Source organism: Castor canadensis, chromosome 1 (genome assembly GCF_047511655.1).
Source record: "Castor canadensis chromosome 1, mCasCan1.hap1v2, whole genome shotgun sequence".
Classification (NCBI taxonomy): domain Eukaryota; kingdom Metazoa; phylum Chordata; class Mammalia; order Rodentia; family Castoridae; genus Castor; species Castor canadensis.
The window spans coordinates 145912044-145935525 of NC_133386.1; the positions used below are offsets into that span (position 1 = coordinate 145912044).

The 23482-nt window shown below is 37.3% G+C and overlaps 1 protein-coding gene across 2 annotated transcripts in view; it reads left to right on the plus strand.

Moving 5' to 3' along the window:
• The window catches only part of Syt9 (synaptotagmin 9), a 176664-nt gene that overhangs the window by 100757 nt on the left and 52425 nt on the right, over nt 1-23482 (plus strand). The window lies entirely within an intron of this gene.

Genomic DNA, 23482 nt, shown 5'->3' on the forward strand with positions numbered 1-23482 from the left:
GGTTTGAATTCAGGGGCTTGCCCTTGCCAGGTAGGCGCTCTACCACTTGATCTGTGCCCACAAACCTTTTTGTTTTAGTTTATTTTTCAAATTAGGATCTTACCATTTATGCCCAGGTCAGCCTGGGCCACGATCCTACTGTTTATGTTTCCTGAGCAGCTGGGATGATAAGCATGTACCACCACACCCAGCTTTTCATTGTTTGAGATGGGGGTCTTATGAAATTTTTGCCTGGTCCAGCCTCAAACCATATCCAACCAATCTTCTACCTCCCAAAGGGTGTTCATTTTTGTTCTTCAATGATAATGTTCTTAAAATCTTCTATAATTTTTATAGATTTGTTTCTCAGTATGATATAGTTTTTGATGCTAATATAAAAGTTATTTCTTTTAAAATTACATTTTTTGGCTGGTGAAAAGAATGCTATTGATTTTTGAATATTGATTTTATATCTAGTAAACTTGTATTTGTTTATTTAATTAATTTGCAGATTCTTTTTAGATTGACATTTTTAATAAAATACAATTTCATTTCTGTTAATCTTCCTGCCATCCTTATTTTTGTATTTAGTGCACTTTTGTACAGAAATGGTGCAACAAGTTATCTTGTCTTATTCTTAAAGTGATGGTTTCCAGGTTAAGGGAAAAGGGTAAGGAAGAGTAATAGAGGTGGTTAGACTGATTAAAGCACAATATATTTACAGGTAAAATACCAAGACAAAACCCTAGTGAACAATGAACAGACACTAAAATAATGAAGGATAGGAATGTAAAACAGGTCCCATTAAGTGGAGGATAATAGCAGGAGGGGGAAGGTAAATGAGGGTGAATATGGTTGAGGAACTTTCCATGCATGTATGAATATGGAACACTGAAACCTGTCAAAGTCATTTTAAGAAAGGGAGTAGGAGAAGAGGGAGAATAATGGAGGGAATGAACCAAGCTGGGTACAATATATGTATATATGGAAATGTAACAATGAAATCCCCTGTATAACAATCATATACTAAAAAAATGTTTTAAAAGGAAATTAGGAAAAGAACAATTAAAACAAAAACAAAGAGTGATGGTTTCTAATATTTCACCAGTAAGTATGATGTTTTTAGTGAATAAACATGTTAACACTTTTTATCACATTAAAGATTCATGGCTTGCTAAATATATTTTTCATAGATGAGTACTAAGTTTTACTAAGTGTTTTTAGTCTATTGAGAATATAATATTGTTTTCCATTTGTCATTGTAATGTGAAGTTCAATATTAGATTATCTAATGTTAAATCATCCTTGGATACTGGTGATAAACCCTACTTTGTTCGCAATATATTATTTTTTCATATGTGACTTCACTTTTGTTGCTTTAAGATTTACTTAGCATTTTTGTGCAATTTTCATAAAAGAAATTGGCATATATCAAGGGTATGATAACTTCACAAAATGAATTGGAGAAAATCATTTTAAAAATGAATTCTCTAAAAGAATTTTGTATAAGAAAGAATATTCATTCCTTAAAGATTTGGTAGAACTTACATGTAAAATTATCCATTTCAAAGGTCTCTTTGAGGTGGGTTTGAAGTAACTGATTTGGTTGACTTAATAGTTATTTTTCCAAGTTGTCTGTTCTTGATTCCTACGCTGGTAGTTATATTTTTTAGACAATTTTCCACTTCATTGCATTTTAAGATTCTTTGGCATAAAGTTTTTCAGAGTATTCTCTAACACTTTCAAAATTCCTCACATATGCATGACTTTGAGAAAAATGAAATTCTTATGACTTTTTGTAATATTTTTATAATATTTCATAATGCAATTTGTTTTTCAGTTATCTTTTTTCTGATCTTTTTGCCAAGGATTTAACTAATTTGTTTTTGTTTGGTTGATTTATTTTTTTGAAATGGATCATGGCAGATAATCAAGGCTGGCCTCAAACTATCTATCCTTTTGCCTGGGATAACCAATGTGTGCCACAATGACCAGCTTCTTTTTCCTTTATCGTTGATATTATTCCCCTCCTCTACTTCTGTTCTGTTTCTGGGTGTTGGCATAACTTAGTCTTTTTTGTAACTTTGACATGGTCTTCCATTGCATCCCATGAGTCATTTTAAGTAGCTTCTTATTCCCGTAGGAATCACGTTTTGATTTTATTATGTAGAGGAATGTTTTTAGATTTTTGACTTTGTAGACTTGTCTGACTTTTATTATACTCCTATTGTATTTTGGTCACAGAACATTGTCTGAAGAATGTCAAGGTTTTTTGTTTTTTGTTTTTTTTTTTGACTTGCTGAAACTTGCTTTGTAGCCTTATAGGTGGTTAGCTTTTATAACTATTCCATGGTTCTTTAAAGAATATGTGTTTTCTCCTATTGTTGATTTCAGAGTTCCATATGAGTCCCTTAGATCAAGCTTGTTAATTGTATTGTGCTTTTCATATAATCTATATTAAGACATAGGTTGTCTGTTTACATTATTATTTATTGAAAAAGATGTGGTAATCTCTAACTATGATTGCGAATTTGCTGGTTTCTTTCTCTGATATATATATCTGATATATATATATATGCCAATTCACTGTCATTTTATCTCCTGGAAAATTGTTCCTTATATCATCATGTCTACTGGAAATGAGATTAGCTGCATTTTATGGAAATCCAATTAGAGTAGCTTAGTAAAAGAGAATTTCATTTTTCTTAAGAAATAAGAAGTCTAGTTATAGACAGTTCAGGGATGGTCATGCTTTTCCAGGGATTTTTTTAAAGGCAAATGTTCTTCTAACTTCCTGTACCTCCTTACAATATTATTTTTAAATTCATAGTCATTGAATGGTTTATCTACTTCCAGCAGCAACTTGTCATTTTATAGAAGAAGATAGTAGAAGGTTGAAGGTGAAAAGTCATATAGCAATTAAACTGTTCCTTTAAATCAGGAAAATAATAGACTTCACAAGGGTATCAGCCATTATATTTCCATCTATATACTTGTGACCAGAAATAGTCACAGGTTATCCTTACTACAAAAGAGTCTATAAAATTAGTGCCCCCAACTGAATTGGTGTTCCATTAGTTAGGAAGAAAGAAGATTGAATATTAGGTAAAATGTCAGCATTACATGCCCTATTTATCCTTAATAATGCTTTTTACCTTAAAGATTGTGTTGTTCAGTATTATATGAACTTCTAGTTGGTATTTATCTTGTATATATTTTTCATGAATTTCAACATTAATGTATTGCAGTATTTTAGAACTATCTCATACATAGCATGATTTGAATATTTTTTGGTGGTACTAAGGTTTGTGAGGCAGGCACTCTACCACTTGAGCCATGCCTCTAGTCCTTTTTGCTCTGGCTATTTTTGAGATAGGGTCTTGCCTGGAGCCACAATCTTCCCTTGTACTTGGGATGACAGACTCATACCACCAAGCTCAGATACTGGTTGAAATGAAGCCTTGAAAACTTTTTGCCCAGGCTGGACTCAAAGCACAACCTTCCCAAGCTAAGCCTCCCAAGTAAGCTAGGATTATAGGTGTGAGCCACTGCATCTGGTTGAGATTTTGATTTTAAACTAATCAACTTTTTATCTTTTAATTGAAAATGTAATCCATATATATGTATATATATATATATGTATATATATAGCCTTGCACATTTATGAATTTATGAATTTGTTTCTACCATCTTATTTTTTGCTTTCTAGTTAACATGTTGTTTTTTTGCCTATGTTATCTCCTTACTTGTTGAATGGACCATTTTGTTGATCACCCACTATACCATTGTTTTACTGGGTTCTTATATTAGGGACATGGAATGGCTCCCCTATACCTTTCCATCAAACAACATCAGTCATCATTGTCTATAAACCTCATTTTGTACATTCAATTTGAATTTCCACTGCTGCTATCATTTCTCTTCTGAATTTTTGCATAACCATCTAACCTCTTAGAATCCTCTCTTTCTACTGTCTCAGTGACTTCACTAGACTAACTAAAGAAAATAGTAGGAAAATAACCTAAATTTTCCTGGACTTGCCTACAGGGTCAAATCAAATTGGCCATTGTTTTTTGTTTATGTTCTGGTTTTTATTTTTGTTTGGGAGTTGTTTTTTCTTTTGGTGGTACTGTGGTTTGAACACAGGGCCTTGTGCTTGCTAGGCAGGTGCTCTGCATTTGAGCCACACCCCCAGGAAACTAACATTCTTAACACCAAGAACTCATAAAAGGAAAATTAACAGTGCTCAGGATTCTCACATTAGCATATAGGTGAATGGTGATCTCATTACTGGAATGAGGAGTACTAGAAATACAAACAAGGAAATTATAAATTCAGTTTTGTACATGGTGAGTGTGAGGTGTCTGTAGGCCATTCAAGTGGTGATGCTGGATAGGCTGTTAGATGACATGGGTTTGAAACTTAAAGATGGAACTAGCCTGAACATATGGAAGACAAGAGAAACAAACCATTTTGATTACCTAGAATGAAAAAGAAGCCAGGCCTAGGCCCAAGGCACAGAACCTGATATGTTTAAAGATCCCATGGAATAGGACCTCTTGCAAAGGAAACTGAAATGTGGAGTCAAAAAAAGGAGAAACAAGAGAATCTAACATTGTGGAACCCAGAAGAAGTGAATATGTTTATGAGAGGGTGATCATTTACCATAGATACCTCTGAGAAGTCCAAATGAAGACAGTGTCTATTCAGTAAAATGAAGAACACCTTGTATAGAGCCCCACATACATAAGTCAGATAGAAGTGGGCTGGGGAGTAAGTGGGAGATAAGAAGTTGAAGTTTTCTGCTTAAACAACCCTTTAGAGAAGTTTGGCCAGATAAAACCGAAAAGTAACAGGCAGAAACTAATAGAGAGCCATGCTTTTAAGGGATGGATTTATTTAAAACTACAAGAATATGTTAAAATATACTAATACAGAGGATCCATTGGAGAGGAAAATGCTGAGGAAAGAGGAGAGTAGAGATGATCATTGAGTTTCTGAGGATGATTAATAGGGTGGGATTTCATCATACTTGATAGGATGAAGCACTAGAAGCACTAGAAGGAGGATAAAGATACAAAACTCTTTGTAAGAATGTTGGCAACATGTTAGGACCTATTACTTCTAATATCCACCCCCCCAAAAAAAAAAACCCCAATATATACTGTTACTGTCACTCTATAGATATGGAAGCAAATGTTAAATCATTTTTCCAACCTCTGTAGCTGAGATATATGCCATATAGATGGCAGAGCTGGGATTGATACTTCAATCTGTTTGACTGTAAAACTGATACTAATTTGAAGAATTAAGAATGTGACAAAGACAGAAATTATCTCCTCTAGTTCTTTACTGGCTTATTGAAAATTCTCTGCTGTCCCTTCATTGGCCTTTCTATAGTTTGTATGGGTATTTAAGATCCTTTTTGTGACCCAGTTGAAAAGTCTAACCTGCCTAAGCAGTTAGTTGTCCTCAGTAGTTGCTTTTGTTTCTGATAAATGCCAAGCATCACGATGACTAAAATAGAATTTTGGGGTCAGATTCCTTCATGGCTGGGGAGCTCTGCAGCTGTGACAGATGGATGAGAGAGCAAATGCTAGAGGGAGAAAGGAAAGAAAAAGGAATCTGTCCTAAACTGACCCTTCTGTCCAGACAGTGAAGACTTGCCTCCCAGACAGGTTTTAATGGATTGCTAGGGGTCCTTTGTTTTGTGTCCTGGTATGTATAAGTGAGCATGCCCCTCCTCCCAGACTCACCCTGCATTCATACCACTGTCATTCCCATGTGCAGTGAAGTCCTCCAATAATCAGAAGGCTTATCTGGAGCAATAGTGTAGTTGGGTTTTTGTCTTTGTGATTTAAAAGTAAAAAATAAAAACTGATGAAATTACTTAGAAATCCTCAGAATTGGGTGGGAAACAGAAGAGATCATTTGTTGGGAAAATAAACACTCTAATCTAAAAAAGACTTATTTTTTATTATCCTCCCAATTTATAGAGAATACTTTCTTGTATTTTCTCAGTTGAAAAGGAAGAAAAACTAAAATTTCTCATTTTCTGGTTTTACAAGCCTAAAAATATTTTAAAGACTTTATAGTGTGTCACGTTCTGACCATGTGTGCATTCTGTTAACTGTACTTTGTATATATATGTGCTTTAGAGAAAACTGAACTGGAACTCTATCAGAGTCAATGGACAGATTTGTTCACCTTTGCTCACTGCAAATCCTGGCACCTTTATGCCATGGGTGATTTTCTTGTAAATAAATGAATAAGCTAATTAAGGTTTCAGCATATTCTCTTCTACAGTTTTCAGTGGCCTGCAGTTCTCATTGCTTTTTCTTTACTGACATTTTCAGGAAGGTTTATGCCTCTTTTAGTAGTTGCAGTAGTTGTTGCTGTAGTTACCAAAATGACTTAAATTTTTGAAATGTGTTAGAAGTCATCAGTAATCACACATACTACTGACAAATATGCATCGTGATTCTACTCCCTTCCATTCCTGCTCTACCCTTCAGTCTGTAGGATTAGCACTGTAGCATGCTTGTAGCCCTTGTGCCTCTAACTTAGGGTGCTGATATTAAAGACAAATTCTGTTCTGTGCCCCATAACCTTGTACTCTCCCTTGAAGGAAGCCTTGCTTCCTTTGGTGAGTTACCCTTCAAGGGACTGAAAGGTATCTGTGGCTGGGCCATCTTCCATGTGTTCCCTGTCTATCCACATAAACTCTCCAAGCCCAGCTCTCATGATCCCTTGCTCTGCCCCATCATGAGGTCATGCTGCTACCTCATCTTGGTTCCTTAATGGCTATCAGCTTTCCTGAGCTCTGATATCCCTGGGCCTTGGCCCATGATCAGCAAAATCAAGCTCTCTCTTCTTCAGGCTCTTCTAACTCACCAAATTGCCAGGTTCTGGCCTCTCCCCATCTACCTGGTGATAATGTATAGATAATTATTATTCTGAGAATACAGTAATATTTTGGCATAATTACTTTGAGTTTTTTTAATTACCTAAACATAAACATATATCTATAATTTTTTCCAGCAAACCTGAGGTGACTCCAATGCATACTCCTCCTTTATAATTTATTTTTCTCTTAATAAGAACTTTTCCATATCAATAGACATTTACATCTTCATTTGTTGGTACTAGGGTTTGAACTCAGAGCCTTACAAATGCTAGGCAAGCATGCAACCACTTGAGCTACAACCCCAGCTTACATCTTCATTTGAAGTGACAACCCTTCTCATTATTATTCCATTGCATGTGTGGATTCCCATAATGCACTCTAACCAATCTTCTATTAATTGGTATCTGAGTTACTACTAATTTTGGCTTTATACCATCATGTAAATTCTTATAAATACCTTTTTTATGCTGTCTAATTATTTACCCAGGATAAAGACCTAGAGGTGGAAAGTTACAATCAACAGATACACACATTTTTATGGATTTTGATGTATATTGTCAGTTTTCCCTCAGGTCTGGTTTTGCTGCATAGTTTTACTATATTTATAGTTATAGTGATGTTCAAGTGTACATTTCATCACTTTTATAAGCATTATTGAATTAGCTTTAACGTGGGTATGAAGGTTTGTATTTTAAATGTACTTAAGGTAAATTTATGGCTCATAGAAATTATACATGATCCCTGTAGAAATTTCAGACTCTAGTGTATACAAAGCTACAAGGAAGACAGTAAACATCTCCTATTATTACTCTACCTCCATCGTCATTTACAGCTATTTTAATCTGTCCTTCTAGGCTTTTTTTGTTATCATTGTTTCATTGTTTGCTAATATAATAGGCAAAATAAGCCATGATGATTTTGACAAGTTTTGTGTTTCTTTTAATACTGATGATATTGAACATCTTTTTGTAAGTTTGTTAACCATTTGTTTTTCTTCTTTTTACTCATGAATTACTTTTTTCCTTGCTAATTTTTAAGATCTCTTCAACATTAAAGTTGTCAGCTTCAATTTTCTTTTGACATTGTCATATGTTTACGTGTTCATGTATATAAAGATTCTGCCTTTGGAGTCCAACTTAGGAAGTCCCTCGTTTCCATGATTATTAAAACCTGCCTGCACCAACAATAATGATAACACTAAGAAGTAACATCTATGAAGTCATCGTTAACCATTTGTCATGCCCAGTTCCAAGAGCTTTGTACATTCTGTCTCCTTTATTCATCACAAAACCCCATGAGGCACATAACATTATTAAAATTTATTTTACAAATAAAGAAAATGTGATACAAATGGTTAAGTGACTTACTTGTGGTCACCTAGTGGCAGATCTGCAATAAAGCACAGTCTGATTCCAGATGCCACAGTCTAAACCACAATCTCTACTTTAAAATGTAAATCCATTTAAAATTAACTTGATACGCATATAAGCTAATGATCTTAGCTAAGTTGCCCCAAATAATTAGTTATCTAGATCCTCTGAATAAACCTAAACCAACATTATTACCATATAACCAATACTCAAGTTTTTAACTTTTGGTGCAGTCACAAACTATAAGCTTCAAAATTTAATAAATTAGGATAAATAAGGAAATAATTAGAGCTTGAAAGCTGTTCACCATTGTTCTCAAACAGGTGCTCTCTTACAAGCTTATGCCTATTGATCATGGGATCCATTGTAAACAAAAGAAAATGTTGAGAACATATTGTTAAAAATTGTGCTACGAATGTGTGACTGAGATTTTAAATGAATTTTTCGTTCTTAATAAATAGAAATTCTTTTATACTGAATATATTTTTGTGCATTTGTATTCCATATGTTTTATGAGATAATTATGTACTGAAGTTATGAACAAGCTGTACACTTTGGTCTGCGTTTGCATTTTCTGTTTCTTTCCATTAATCTTCACTTTTCTTATAGCAAAATGCTGGTGCTTATATTATAATAATATGTTCTACCTTGTAGTAACACTAATCCCCTATCCTTGAGGTGGGAGGGGCAGTCCTAGAGGTCAAGGTCAGTGCCTTGTGCTGGCTAAGCAAGTGCTCCACCACTGAGGCACATCCCCTTCCCCCATCTTACACTCTTATTAATGATAAAATGATTGATGGTTTTAGCCATTGAGTCTTGAAAATATATCTTTAAGTTATCTAGGAAAGGCATTTTTTAAAAATGAATTGTGAACTTATTTGAGTTTACCTCTATGTATATAAAATTTTGATTGAATTAACATCTTTACAATATTAAATATTACCATCTAGGAATACAGAACATCTCCATTTATTCCATTCTTTTTTAAAGAACATTATTTAATAGATTTTTGTAAAATTTATCTGTCTAGATAGTTTTCTTAACATTTTCCCTATGTACTTTTTATTTATGTTGCCTATGAGAATTGGATATTTTTCATTTGAAAAAATCTTTCTCCTTCCTTGCACATGTAGGAAGAGGCTGTCTTTAAATTGAGATATATTTTACATTTAACAAAATGCATGATCTTCAGTACTCAGTTTGAGCTTTGGCATTTGTGCTCACACATGTATCTATCATTTAAAACAAGATGTAGAACATTTCTATCATTGCTGAAAAGTTCCCTCGTGTCCTGTTCTAGTCAGTCCCGTGAGGAGCAGCAACTTTTTGACTTCTCTCACCATAATTGCCTGTTCTTGCACTTCACACTTGCATGGGTGTAGACAAAGGATTCCTTTGTTCAGTATAATGCTTCTGATACTCACCTACAGATTTCCAATTTTTTGTTTTTGTTTTTTGCCTAACACGAATACAGCTGCTATGGATAGTCTTGTACAAGTATACTTATGGACTTAACACTTTTACATATCTCAAGTAATCTACCTAGGAGTAGATTTCCTATACCATAGGATAGATTTATGTTTACAAAAAATGCATGTAGTTTCTCAAAGTACTATTTTACATTCACACCAATTGTGCATTAAGTCCTGGTTGCTTCACATCCCTGCAATGTTTGCTGTTATCATCTTTTTTATTTTAGTTTTTCTAGTGATGATATTTCATTCTGGTCTTTTTATATGACTCATGATTGCAGGGACCTTTTTACATATCTACTTTTATTAAATTCATGGGGTTTTTTATTCATTTTTAATTGAGTTGTTTATCTTCTCATTTGTGACTTGTAATTCTTTATTTTTGTGTATTTGTAATTAGCCACCTGTCTCATTAGTCTCAATAGTTTTTCAACTTGGTTGGTTATCTTGAATTTCCAACTAAGCAATCAGATACTCTTTGAATAACTATACATACACTGCTTTTAATAATAAATTTACCCTTTATTTATTTTTCTTATTTTACAGCATTGGCTAGAATTTCTCAAATTGTAGACTATGTAGAAGTGATAGCAGGAATTCTCATCCTGATTCTGAATTTGCTATTAGTGTTACAATATAATGCTTTGTATTCATTTTATTAGGAATAGATCTTGAATTTCATCTAATATCTTTTCTACTGTGATGCTTGCATAATTTTTCTTCTCCAACCCATTAATTTTATGTTACATCCTAGTTTACTAATTTTGAAACACCCATACTTCAGGGTGTTCTCTGATCAAGGCATATTATTAACACTAATTTTATTTGTTAATATAGTATATAGGATTTTCAGCCATATTTATATAAGACTTGGCCTATTTTGTTTGCTTACTTGTCTGTGACTATCTTGGTGGAGGCCCTTGCTTGTTTTGTGCATCTTTGTCTGATATTGAATATTGACACTAAACTCAAGAAAAGATTTGAAGAATCATTACTGTTTCCCCTTTTGTGATATATTTTTGAATACATCTGTAACCCTATCATTCCCATTCCCCTATCTATTTTCTCCACCTCACATCAACTCTTCCCATATTGCTATTACTGGCCTCTGTAGAGCTCCAGAATTTCCCAAGTCCCAGCTTTACTTGCTCTTGGCCATGCTAATGCAAGACTAGGTTTTGCTGGCAACCTTGAATGCTTTGAGTAGTTCAGTTTTACATTTTGTTTTGGAATAAGTTCTCACAAACTAAGCTGGAGTGCATTTAATCTAGGGCAGCAGTAAGCACAGATCTTACTCACTTTGAGCCAAACTATATGAAATTGCTGACTTCCCATTATGGCCTACAAAATAACTTCACATAATTTAGCCTAATTCTTAGACTCTTTCCTCCTAGACATATGAAAGCACCTGGAAGCTGGGAAAGCCTTCACTTCCTGTCTGTTGGAGATACTGGAGGGAAATGCCTGTAGTGGGTGTGATTAGGACCCCAGAAACAGGAGGAAGAGCTTTCTGATGAACATTTCAAAAATCTTTTCATATTTTTCTAGATTGTCCTAGAGGGTCTCTTACTTTGTTATTCCTGAGTTCCCAGGAAGAATATTCAGTTAAGTCCCTATTGAAACCCTTTCTAAATAAAAGTAACCTCCTACCATACATTCTAATCTGACTAGATGTGTAGCAGAAACATCAGTGCTTCTTAATAATTAAAGAGACCTCATAAAAGCCAAGACAATCTCAAGCTGAAAACAATGGATGCTTGTATAGCATAGTATACTTGTGAGTTCAGAACAATGGATGCTTGTATAACATAGTATATTTGTGAGTTAATTGCAATGGACTCCTAACTGGATCTCATGCTCCTAATTTGCTCCATCACTTGCAAAGTCTGTAATCTCTTTAGAAACTGAAGTGATCTTTTAAATTCTTGGTTGATTTTTGTCATTTATGTGGCCAAAGTCCTCCAGCAATTCCTCGTTTCATCAGAGTAAGTCAGAGTCCTTTCAATGGCCTTCAGAATCTGACCTCAGGCCTCCTCATCACCTTATATCTGACCTCATCTCCTACTGCTCTCCTGCACATTTCCACTGTAGCCACAATTGCCTCCTTGCTGTTGCTCAGATGTACCCCTGCCTCAAGGCTCTTTTCTCTGCCTTATCACCTCTTCTAGGTAACCTATGCCTTGCTCCCCTACTTTCTCCGGTCTCCTCTTACATGGCACAGTCTCTGAGGGCTTCCCTGGCCATTCTGTATAAAATTGCATCTCCTTCCTCCAGCTCCTATTTCCCTTTAACTTCTGAGTAACACTTTTTACCAGTTAGCGTGATATAATTTACTTCTTTAATTTGTTTACTATCTAAGTTCTAGAATGGCAATTCAAATGACTATTACAGCCAGGATACTTACCTTTCACTCCCCCTCCCCGCCCCCGAACCCCACAATCTCTTTGTATTAGCAGAATCTAGTATAATGTCTGAAGTATAGTAAGTATTCAATTTGTTGAATAATATTTGTTGAGTGAATAAATTTAAATTGAAGACCTGTTTGTCTTCCTTCCTTCCTTTTTTTGTCATGTCCAGATTCTCCCCTGTCTCCTGCATAATTGTCTTAGCTCATGTCCTGGATAAATGGGAATTAGGCTTTTGTGAAGAGAAGAACAGATTCCTGTGTACAATGAACTAATTGTTAGCCTAGGGTGTCAAGGAATTCCCCAGCTCATCATGGCAAATGAAGTGTCCAGGTTTGTCTCCTAAAACATTCTGACACATGCATGGCCTTCGGCTATTACCACAAAGTAGATTTTTTATAGCAGTTGGCTTACTCTTCCTAGAAAGTCCTGTAAGTCCCCATGTGGAGCACTGGGTGGAGAAAACTGCTTATCCTCTGCTGTGTCCTGGGAAGTGGGAGGCTTGTTCTGAAATTCTACTACTATTGTTTTACACTTTCTAAAAATTACTATCTTTTAATGAAGACTTAGAGTCACAGAGCTCATGGGGATGGAAAGTATCCTACAGACTCATTTTTGATGGTAAAAAACTTTGTAACTGAGGAAAAATGGCTCGACCTATCTGATGATGTCCCCTGCAACTTCAAGGCATACCATTTTAAAAGGATATCTTATTTGCTTCCTTTCCTATATAATTCTGTTCATATATTCATTCACTGGTATGCTGAGTTTGCTAATTGTAAGCCCACTCTGTACCAGACCCTGCTCTAGGAGATGTAGAATGACAGAGATAATATGTTAACATGTATGTTTCAGTGTACTAACTGCCTTACATTCAATTTGAGGGAGGGAGAGAGGAAAAGAGGAGAGAGAAATACAGAGAGACTATGATTGTCCTCATTTAAAGTACACCTATGATAACCCCTGATTATGCCTGCACTGTCCTTTATTATATCAAAATTTTGTGTTTCCCCAAGAGTCCTAGAAAGTTGTGTCAGAGACAAGGAAGTGGTCTGATGCTAGCTTTTGGAGGAGAGGCAGATCCTCTTTTGCTAAAGCATCTTTTGTCCAGTTCTCAAATTGGATTCAATCAATGTAGTTCCTTTCTCTCTCCCTCCCTGCTTCTCTCTCTTCCCCCACAGCCTCCTTTCTTCCTCCCTTCCTCCTTCCCTTTCACTCCCTCTCTCTGTCCTTCCCTCTCCCTCCCTCCCTCTCTTTCCTTCCCTCCTTTTACTCCCTCCCTCTCCCTCTCCTTTTCTGTCCTTTTTTCTTTTTCTTTTCTCTACTAGTTGCAAAGGCAAAAGCAGTTCCTTTTGATAAAAGGTGAGAGAAAATGTCAACCCTAAGGGTGGAAATATTGTGTGGCAAAGGGAAGAATCTGGGCACATTTTTAACTCACAGTCTGCTTCCTCTGAGTTCTCTCATCTCCACCATACAAGAAAGAATTTGTTCACCTTCTCCTTTGCTTGACCCTATGAACCTCTTGGCTATGAAAGGGCTGGATTCTACCACATGATGCACACTACAGGCTCCTCAGTCAGAGCTGAGGGCATGGTTCCAGTGTTTGAATAGCCATGCAACCTAATTAGCCTCTCTGACTCTGACTTCTCTTCTGTAAAATGTCCACATCTCCAGATAAACATGCCAACAGGACAATGCAGCTCCTGTCTTCAGCATCGCAGAATCACAACTACCTCTAATTTTATATGGTATTACAAATATGGACAGAGAGTTGGGAGAACAAAGAAAACAGGCTTGGAGAGACCCTGAAGGATACCTAGAGGGGATAACTTGGCAGGCTGGGTCTTCAAAGATACAAAAGAAATTGTTGCCAACATAAAAGTGAGTGCGGGTCATTTAGGAAGTAACACAATAGCCTGAGAAGTTATCCTTTATAGTATATACCACAAGGTTTTTATTTAACCTAAGAGGATTTATTGAAGGATTTAAATAAGGAGTAAATGGATCTATGTTTACATGTAGGATGGATTGAAAGTGGCAAATTACTCCAGAGTAATATTTCAGAGGCTGGTCCAAAGGGAATGGAGAGGAAAAGTGGTAATCAAGACACATTTTAGAGGTAGAATTGTTGTAAATTGGGTGGCCCAGGTACTAAGCTCTCAGGGATGCATAATAGGGATAGAGGAATGGTTGATAGAGAGGGATGAAAGATGGGGGATAATGCTTGTCTTCACTAAAAGATTTTTAAAAACAAAACAACTCTATGTCCTGTGACTATCTTTGGGTCAAGACTCCATTCACAGTAAAATAGTGTGTTTTTCTGTATGATTGTTCAAACCACTGAACATGTTAATTTAACTGATTTGCTGCTATGCTTCTCTTTAAAGGGCATTTTTACTAAAGAATCTCATCTTCCTATCTCCCATAAGCTACATGAATTCCAAGTTTTGATGGAAATTTTCAGGATGACATGGATGCTGAGAATGCAGGGTGAATTCAAAATGATCCAATTCATCTTAATGTTTGCTTTGAAAGCCAGTGAAACTCACTGTATCCAGCAGAGCCAGCATATAACGCTCAATTCTGAGGATGCTCTGATGTCTCTACCCAGCCTTTAAAGAACAAATTTTCATCTTCAATTACTTTTGTCTTTTATTTCTATTGAGAATCCATGGATCTGTAAAAAAAAAAAAGTCTTTTCTGAATGGGTTATTAAACATTCATATTAAATACTAAAATCTTTTCTGTAGCCTTTTAATTTTTAAAAACTGCTACCTTTGTTTTAGTCAAGGACTCTTTTGACTAGACATGAGCCCTGGGAAAACAGGGAGATTAAAGAAAATCACACTTGAGTCTAAAAGTGTCTATCAGGGAAGCAATGTTAAGAAAAAATTAAAAGGTTCTAATACCCCAAATTCCTACGCTGGGTGCACCAACGCTTAGAATTCACTTTTTCTTTACCATGTCTTCTTCAAAGTATACGTGTTCCTAGGATGCTGAATTACACATTATTAGTCAGCTGCCTTCAGAGTTTCTATCCCTTTCATCGAATAAGTTCTTCCCCTCAAATATAGATATACATACCACGGCACTAAACCCTATCTCCTTAGTTATGGTTCTGATAACTTAGTCGTCTTGCCCCAGAAATTTATAGTCTCTCTTTACCTGCCAGCTCATATTTGAGCTAGGAAATCACAGGAGATCAGGAATAGAAATGGGAAAAGGCTTTACATTTGTTCAACCTTGATTCTTCTCTAAAGCAGAGAAACCTGCTGAACAGGTAGACAAGAGAGACAATCCATGGATTGGGATTGTAATAGAAAAGAATATTAGAAATCTTTCTGTGATTTCCACTAGTTCTAGTCTATAGAATCACTAAGAACAGTTCAGTCCCTCTTCTGTGGGACACCAATTCAAATTAGTGCTGACAAGAATCTTGTATTTTTTGAGTATTTTCCTTAAGGTTTACTAGTTCCTCATTTGTGCTTCTTATAATCCTGATCCTCTCTCATAGCAGTTATTATTCTCGCCATCTTTACTTATCTTATTTATTATTTGTTTATTTTTCGTGGGACTGGGGTTTGAACTCGGGACTTTGAGCTTGCAAAGCAGGCACTTGGAAAGCAGGCTTTCTACCACTTGAGCCACACCTCCAGTTCTTCTCACTATCTTCCAACCATTTACATATCTCTAAAATCCAGATGGCCAGAACAGAAGTAATGTTTCAGGAATCTTCTGGCTAGTGTGCACCCTTCATCTTCAAACTATACCTCTTGGTGCTGCCTGAAGCAAAATTAGTTACTGGTAGCTAGATCACATTTTGATCCAATTTAAGATTAAACCATAAACCTTTTATTTTCACAGGCATTGAGATGCATCTACTTCAAAGATTGCAATATTGATTTTCTTAGGCTATCAAATAATTTATCTTGATAAATTCATATTTTAAGCTTTATATATATTTACCCGTTGGTATTTTTATGGATCTTGATTCTGGATTCCAGTGTACTTATTTTGCCTGCTCTGTCACACTGAAATTCTGTTCCTTCTTCTAGCCTTTTGATAAAATTACAGAGTTGGACAATATCCAGGTTGTTGAATCAGTAATTGACACCCTTTAAGTGTGATTGTGAAAGTAGATACGAATTCACCTTTACTATCATCTGTGCCAAATCTATCCAGATCATCTATAAGAATATCACATCCCAGATGTGCTGAAGTCACACAAAAACTCCTGTGCCTGCAAAAACTCCCTGATCTGTGAATCCCATAGTTCAAAAAGGAAGTGATGTTTATCTGGTAGCACCTGTCTTTTACGAACCCATTAGAAGTCAGTGATTTTTGAGGGGTTTGGAAACCAGAGCTTTCAATAATTAATCCTAGTAATGTTCTTGGGATGAGCTCCATGCTTACTTTTCCAGCAAAATGGCCCAGCTCTTTACACTTGGGAATGTGGTTTCCAGGTAGTGTCCCCCATTCACTACCCTGTGTTGAAATTCTGCCGCCATTCTAGACAGTTGGGTCCCTTGGGGCAGAAACCGGTGGCCTTTAGTGCTGAGAAAAGCGGAGTACCTAATAAGCTCTCAGCAAGATATTGCTATCTAAATATGTCAGAAAAGAATGTCCTCCAGATTCACATCTTCCCTGTTTGGGTTGTGTTTTGAAATATGAAAGACTCAAATCCCAGCAGAGCAAAAGCAGACATTATGTAATTCCAGATAAGCCAGAGCCACTTCTTTTTTATAGGAAAGCAAAGAGGTTGCTCATACCCAGCAGTTATTATCATTAAGTTCCTCTTTGTGTTACTATCATCATCCATCCCGTCTGCCACCACAGTGCTAGGACACAGCCAAGCCTCCTGTGTGTGCATATGCAATGGGAGCTGTCCAGCCCCAGGGTCCTACTCTAGCCTTTGAGGGAAAACCCCAGACATGTGGGAAGATCAGGACCCATAGTGTCCCCTCACCTCCCCAGCTAGAGTCAGTGTTTCTTGGAGGCCTTTCTGTGTGCTCACCAGTGCATCAGACCAGACTGGAAAATCTCAGATGTGGCTATGTTGCACTGTAGCACAAGGGTATGGAAGCAAGCTCTGAGGCCTTGAGCAGCTGGGAGCTTATTGCATGAGAGATTCCTATGATATACACATATTACAGCAGGTGTCCTGCCCCATGTACCCACTCACTTCTCCTTTTTCCTTCACTGTTGTGCAGTAGTGCATGTGAGAGAGGTAATGGTATCTTGAAATGGGGTAGCACTATAGAAAAGGAAAATATTGGGCAGACTTAAATATTTTTGGAGGGAGAAATGGCATGACTTGCAGATGTGGGAGGGTGAGAAAAGAGGAGGAATATGATGACTACCAGATTTTTAGCCTCAGCCTCTGGGAGGAGGTTTTTGCCACACTGAAATTGAGAAGATTTGGGTTATTTTGAATTATCAAGATTAAGATGCTTGTTAGACAACTAAAGAAGACATTTGGATGTATGAGTCTATAATGCAAGGAAAAAGCTAGGGTAGAGATATAATATTAAACCAGGGAACTGGATGAGATCAGATAAGAGAGTACTGTGATTGTTTTTGTTGACCGTGAAGAACTTCACACATGTATGATGTTATTATCTTGTCCATTCTCAGCTGAACATATCATGGGTTAAAGGAAATCCTTTCTTTTAAGGGAAGACTAGTCTTACAGAATTAGACCTAGAATACTTTGAGGGAGCAGGTCAGATAGGAGAAAGGTTTGGGCTGATCCCAGCCCTCTATCACTACTCTGTGAGGGCTGCAGGTTCGCTTGTGCCCCAGCACCAGCTAAGAAAATGACATCCTCCAGGCACACTTCCAATGCAATTAATCATGTAAATACCTATAAATAAAGTGCAATCAACAGTTACTTTAACAGTGAATGCTAATTATTTGTAGGATTGTCACTGAAAAAGGACGTTTTTTGCCAATTTGTTATGTCTGGGGACAGTATCAGGAATATAGTTGGAGTTTCTGAGAAAATAGAATGGTTATTTCATTAACACCTTCCATGTTACAGGAGGACCAGGTTTGGGCCGTGTAATTATTACAAGTAAAGATAAAGGACATTTGAGAGAAATGTTGCAACCAGGATTGTGCTTGCTAAGTAAATGATTTCTTGCCACTGTATCTCACAAGGTTTTTGTTTTTTAAATAGGCTGTATAAGAACAGGATCTCTCAGTAAGCCTGTAATTCTGGGGAATATGATGGCAAGGGGTGGGTGGGGAAAGGGTAGGAAGAGAGGGGAGACCAGATGTCCTATAGTCTGTTGACTCACTAGAATTTGATCCAAAAGTCCCAGGAAGCTACTGAGGGTACAATACATATCCATGGATCCTTGCAACACTCCCTTGTTTGGACATCACTTCATTAATGCAAGAAATATTGACTGAGATACCCTTGTGTGGAAGCCACTGTGAGAGGTAGATAAATGGGCCTTCTCTTAAAGAATATACAGACTGGTGTAGAGAGGAAATGTTTCCTCAGTCTCCCTAGGGTTCCTGGCTAGGTCTGAAACAAAATCTGGCAAAGACAGATTAATAGGAGAAAAACATAAAAAATTATTTAATCAAAGTTTTATATGACAGAGAGCCTTCAGAAATGAGGATTCAAAGACTCAGAGAAAGCTGAATATTTTTATGCTTATGATTGATCAATGAAGAATGGATAGTATGTAGCAATGATTGGACAAAAAGGCATGAATTAATGGTGACAGACAGAGGGGACATTATCAACAAAGCTTGTTTTTCATTCTTTTTGGTCTCTCTGTACGGTATTCCTTCCTCCCAAGCAGAGTACAAAGCCTCTTCTGGAAAAAGGGTCTGCCTGGCCTACTTTCAGACAAGGTAGACCAGAGAATTTCTTGATGGCCAACTGCAAGGCAGAAAGATAGGGATAGGCTAGAGTGATATTTCCAGGTTTTATGGTTGGCTTTGGGGAAGGGAGTTTCTAGTTTCTATGATCTGACTTGAGGAATTCTTTTTTGGACCTGCCTTGGGTGAGAAAAGCAAATAAGAGCAAGAAGGGCAAGAGAAGGGCATAAAGACAACTCTTTCCCAAGCCATCCCAAAGGGCCTTTAATTCAAAGTATCATTTGAGTTAAATGATACTTTGGAGTATCACTTTTTGAATACCAACATTTGTGAGAGTGACAAATACATAATCAAATGAAATAGTAATGATAGCTACAATATAAATATGAATTCAATATTTGTTATATAAATATGTTTCCTGATTTAACTATTTTGTTAGTTCTGTGCTTAGATATTAATTCCATTTTCCAAATGCGGACACTAGAACAGAGAACTGAGGAACTGAGAAATTTTGTAGCTTATCTAAGGTTGCAGAAGTGATTTAATGAGGAGTGAAGGCTTAACCTCAGCTTCCATCAATTACCCTGATATGTCCAAACTGCAAGAGTTTTTAAATACAAATGTTTAGACCATTTACACTTTATGTAATTACTTAATAATTTTCTTTAAACTTACCATCTTATAATTTGTTTTGTGTTTTCATCAGATTTTTCTCTTCTGATCTTCCTTCTTTCCATTTTCTTGATTTTTTTTTTTTTTTGGGATGGTGTTACTGGGGTTTGAACTCAGGGCTTTTTGCTTGTGAGGCAGGTGCTCTATCTCTTGAGCCATATTTCATAGTCCTTTTTACTCTGGTTATTTTGGAGATAGTCTTACTCTAGTCTTACTTTGCCCAGGCTGGTCTAGACACTATTCTCCTATTTTAAGCTTCTGTAGTAGCTGGGGTGACAGGTGCACATCACTATGCCCAGCTCCATTGAGACGGGGTCTCACAATTCCTGGTCTGGCCTGGAATTGTGATCCTCCTGATCTTAGCCTCCCAAGTTGCTGGGATTACAGGCTTGAGAGAGCAGTGCCCGGCATTAATTGAATATTTTTAAGCATCCATTTTATCTCCTTTAACTACTTGTTTTATTACTTTAGTTATTTATTTGGGGTATATACTATATATATACTTTTAACTTGCACAGATTAACTTAACGTGATATTATTATAGAGTACAAGAATCTTACAGCAATTCTAGTTTCATATTTTCTTATGAATAACCTCAACAAAATGAGAAATTTTTTTTCTCAGTATCGATTTTTTGAATGCCAGGAATGACTCTGAGTAATCCTGCTTGACCTATATAACTGTCCTTTATTCCATCAAAGCACAGTGGTGTGAATATTTTGGTCAACCTGGATTCCTGCAGCAGCTTTTCCAGAACTTTATGGAGTTGGGAGGGAATTTGCCAGAGGAATGCAAGAAGAGGAATAGAAAAGTATACTAGTTAGAAAAAAAAAAGTACAGCTATCACAGGCCACATAGGTGATCAGATCACAGAAGGAGGCTATAGGTTGGCAGATAGAGAATTTATGCACTTGCTATAAATTCCCAATATATCTTGCTAACATTAGCAAATTTGGCCACACAAAACAGGAGCAAATGTAACATTTCTTCCCCTTGTATCCTCCAGGGCAATCATCCACCAGTGACATTTCTGCATATCTGATTCCTGTCAAACTGAAAGAGAATTCAGATTCTCTGCCTTTCCTTTACATTTGACTTTTATCAGCATTTCAGAAAAACTTTTACTAAGGATCTAAACACCTCTATGTGAATCACAATCTCTCAACCTTGGCAACATTCACATTTTGGACCAGATGACTGTGGCTTCCCTGTAGGAAAAGTAGGATGTTTTGCACCATCCCTGGGCTCTACCTACCAGATGTCAGTAATACACCTCTATCCCCAGTTGGGACAATCAAAGATTTCTCCAGATAGTGTCAAATATCCTCTGGAGGAGAAAAATTGCTTCTCAGTGAGAACCATTAGTTTAAAGGAGTATTTGCAAACACCAGGATCTTCAGGCTCTTTGCCCCAAACCAACACTAGCAGATAGGGAGAAGGCAGAGCTACCATCAGGTGCCAGTGAACTCCTGTTCTACAACTCAACAAGCCCAAATCTCCTCAAGGGACAGTGATTGCTATTTCCACTGCAGGTTCAGCCCCCAGCCTTTGGAAGAGCAATGCTTAGCTCACAATCATGACAGGTGTTGAAAGAATAAGTGCATGAGTGAATAAATGGATGGGATAATGGATAAATGAAAAGGGAAAATATGGATAATTATTCACTGTGTTACTCTGGGGAAAGGAGTGACATGGTGGTTGTGTACATGGAAAAAGAGGATATCTTGCTGCCTTACTTGAACTTTTCTATATGTGTCATTTTATTGTTATATTTTAGAAAATTTTTTAAAGATTTCTTTATAAAGCAATTGAAGACAAAGCCTTTTGCTCTTAGATAACAATTATTACCATATATGTGTGTATATATATATATATATTTTAAAGTACAAATGTGACTGTGCATGGTAGTACATACCTGCTATCCCAGCACTCCAGACACTGAGGCAAGAGGATCGATTGTGAGTTCAAGACCAGCCTGGTCTACATATTGAGACCCTATGAGAACCAAACCAAAATAAAGCAAACAACCAAAAAGTACAAATGTGGCTTTAGCCCTAATTCACACTCTGAATATACTACCAAATCTGTAGTTTGATTTTTTTTTCTTTTAACTCGTGAACAGATAGTCTTACAATACAAATAGTTATGAATGGGATTCATGTTGGGAAAAAAAACAATCCAACATACTTAGTATAGAAGTACCCTGACACATCAGATTGAATTATGTTTATTGGCCTAAAGTACAGGAACTAGACGGAGTGCATTTTCACATCCTAAATCTTACAAAATGTGCATGCAATATTGCCTCTTAGGAAATGTGTATTGAAAGAATTGATTATGAAGCTTCACAAGCATGATTTTGGTTGCTCCTATAATTACTTTGTCAAATCAAAATTTTCTGGGCAGGATGAAGTAGGAGAAGAGAGCTAGGTGCAGTAGAAAGAATAGGTAATAGAAGGCAAGGGCAAAGAAGAGGGTCCGGGAATAAGGAAGCAAAAGCATGATTTGTGGGAGCAGCTGTTGCTTCACTTTCCTCTCTGTCACCAGCAGAATTCTGGTCAGACTTTCCTCTTCAGGGAGTGCAGACCCTGCTCTTGAAGAAGGAACCCAGTACCACAGAACAACCAGAACCTGAAGCATGTGAGCCCCAACTACTGTAGGACTGCCCCCAAACCATTCCCCATAGGTGGCCTAGCCACCTGGGTCTCTAGGGGTCAAGGAACAGGGTGGGGCTGACCTGCAAGACGAGGTGATTTATTTACAGGAGGCAAATGATGCATGAAGACACAGAGCAATCCATCTGCCTTAACAACCAAATAGATCCCTTCTCCTCCTCCTCCTGTGGAAGCAGTCACTGCAGGGAGGTTGGGTGAGGTGACCTTACAGAGCTGAATCTGTGCTTCTAAAAATAGGAGCATCCTCAGAGAATCCAGAAGGGCAGGGGAGGCTCTGGATGTTGAGGGCAATAACCTGACTCCCCAGAGCATTGTCACTATGAAACTGTATTAATTAGACACAGGCACCCAGCTCAGTAACCTCAGGTGTCTCTCAGAAATTGAAACTAAATGAACTGGCTTTTTTTTTTTTTCTCTTCTTAGTTATTCTCCCTGGGCTAAAATGGGAGAAAGAGACTCATGCCTTCTGACCTATTTGGATGGATGCATGCTTTCTGAGGAGATGTCTTCCCCAGGAGAAGGAATGGGGCTCCTTAAAGACACAGGCAGCAGAGCCACTTAGGGGTTTGAGGCTCTGCTACTCTTCCCTTGTGTTGATACTGCAGGACTAAGCAAGTGTCCTGGGGTGTCCGGGGCCATACAACTGTGGGTTCCTGGGCTGCTGCTCATGCAGTGTCCTTGTCCTGAGCTATGTGAGGGGCTAGAAGATTCCAGGGCCTGGTGGAGTCATGTGCTGGTCTGCAGAAGTTGTGTGCAGTGTTTTGAGGGTAGGGACTGTGGGAGGGAGGCTAAGTTACACAGAATGATATGTGAATAGTGTGTTTGAAACAACTATGTAAGGGGGGAGAGAGGGTCTGTGGGGCGGTGCAGACCCTGTTTGAAAGACTGCAAGATGGTAGATGGGGTCATGCAGAGAGTGCCTGGGTTGTGGTGGAGTTGTGCAGGCCTCTGGGGCTCCTTTCCACATAGCTTTGTGCTGGAAGCTGTATGTGGATTGTAGTAGGGATATGAGTGAAACTATGTTGGGGTTGGGGAGAGAGCAATGGAGGATTATCAAGGCTATGTGGCTTCTGCCCTGGAGCTGTGTTCTGGCTTATGGGGACCCATATAAGGCTGTGCAGGCTAAGTGGTGGCTAAGGCCTTGGATGGCCTCCTCTTTGCCATCTAA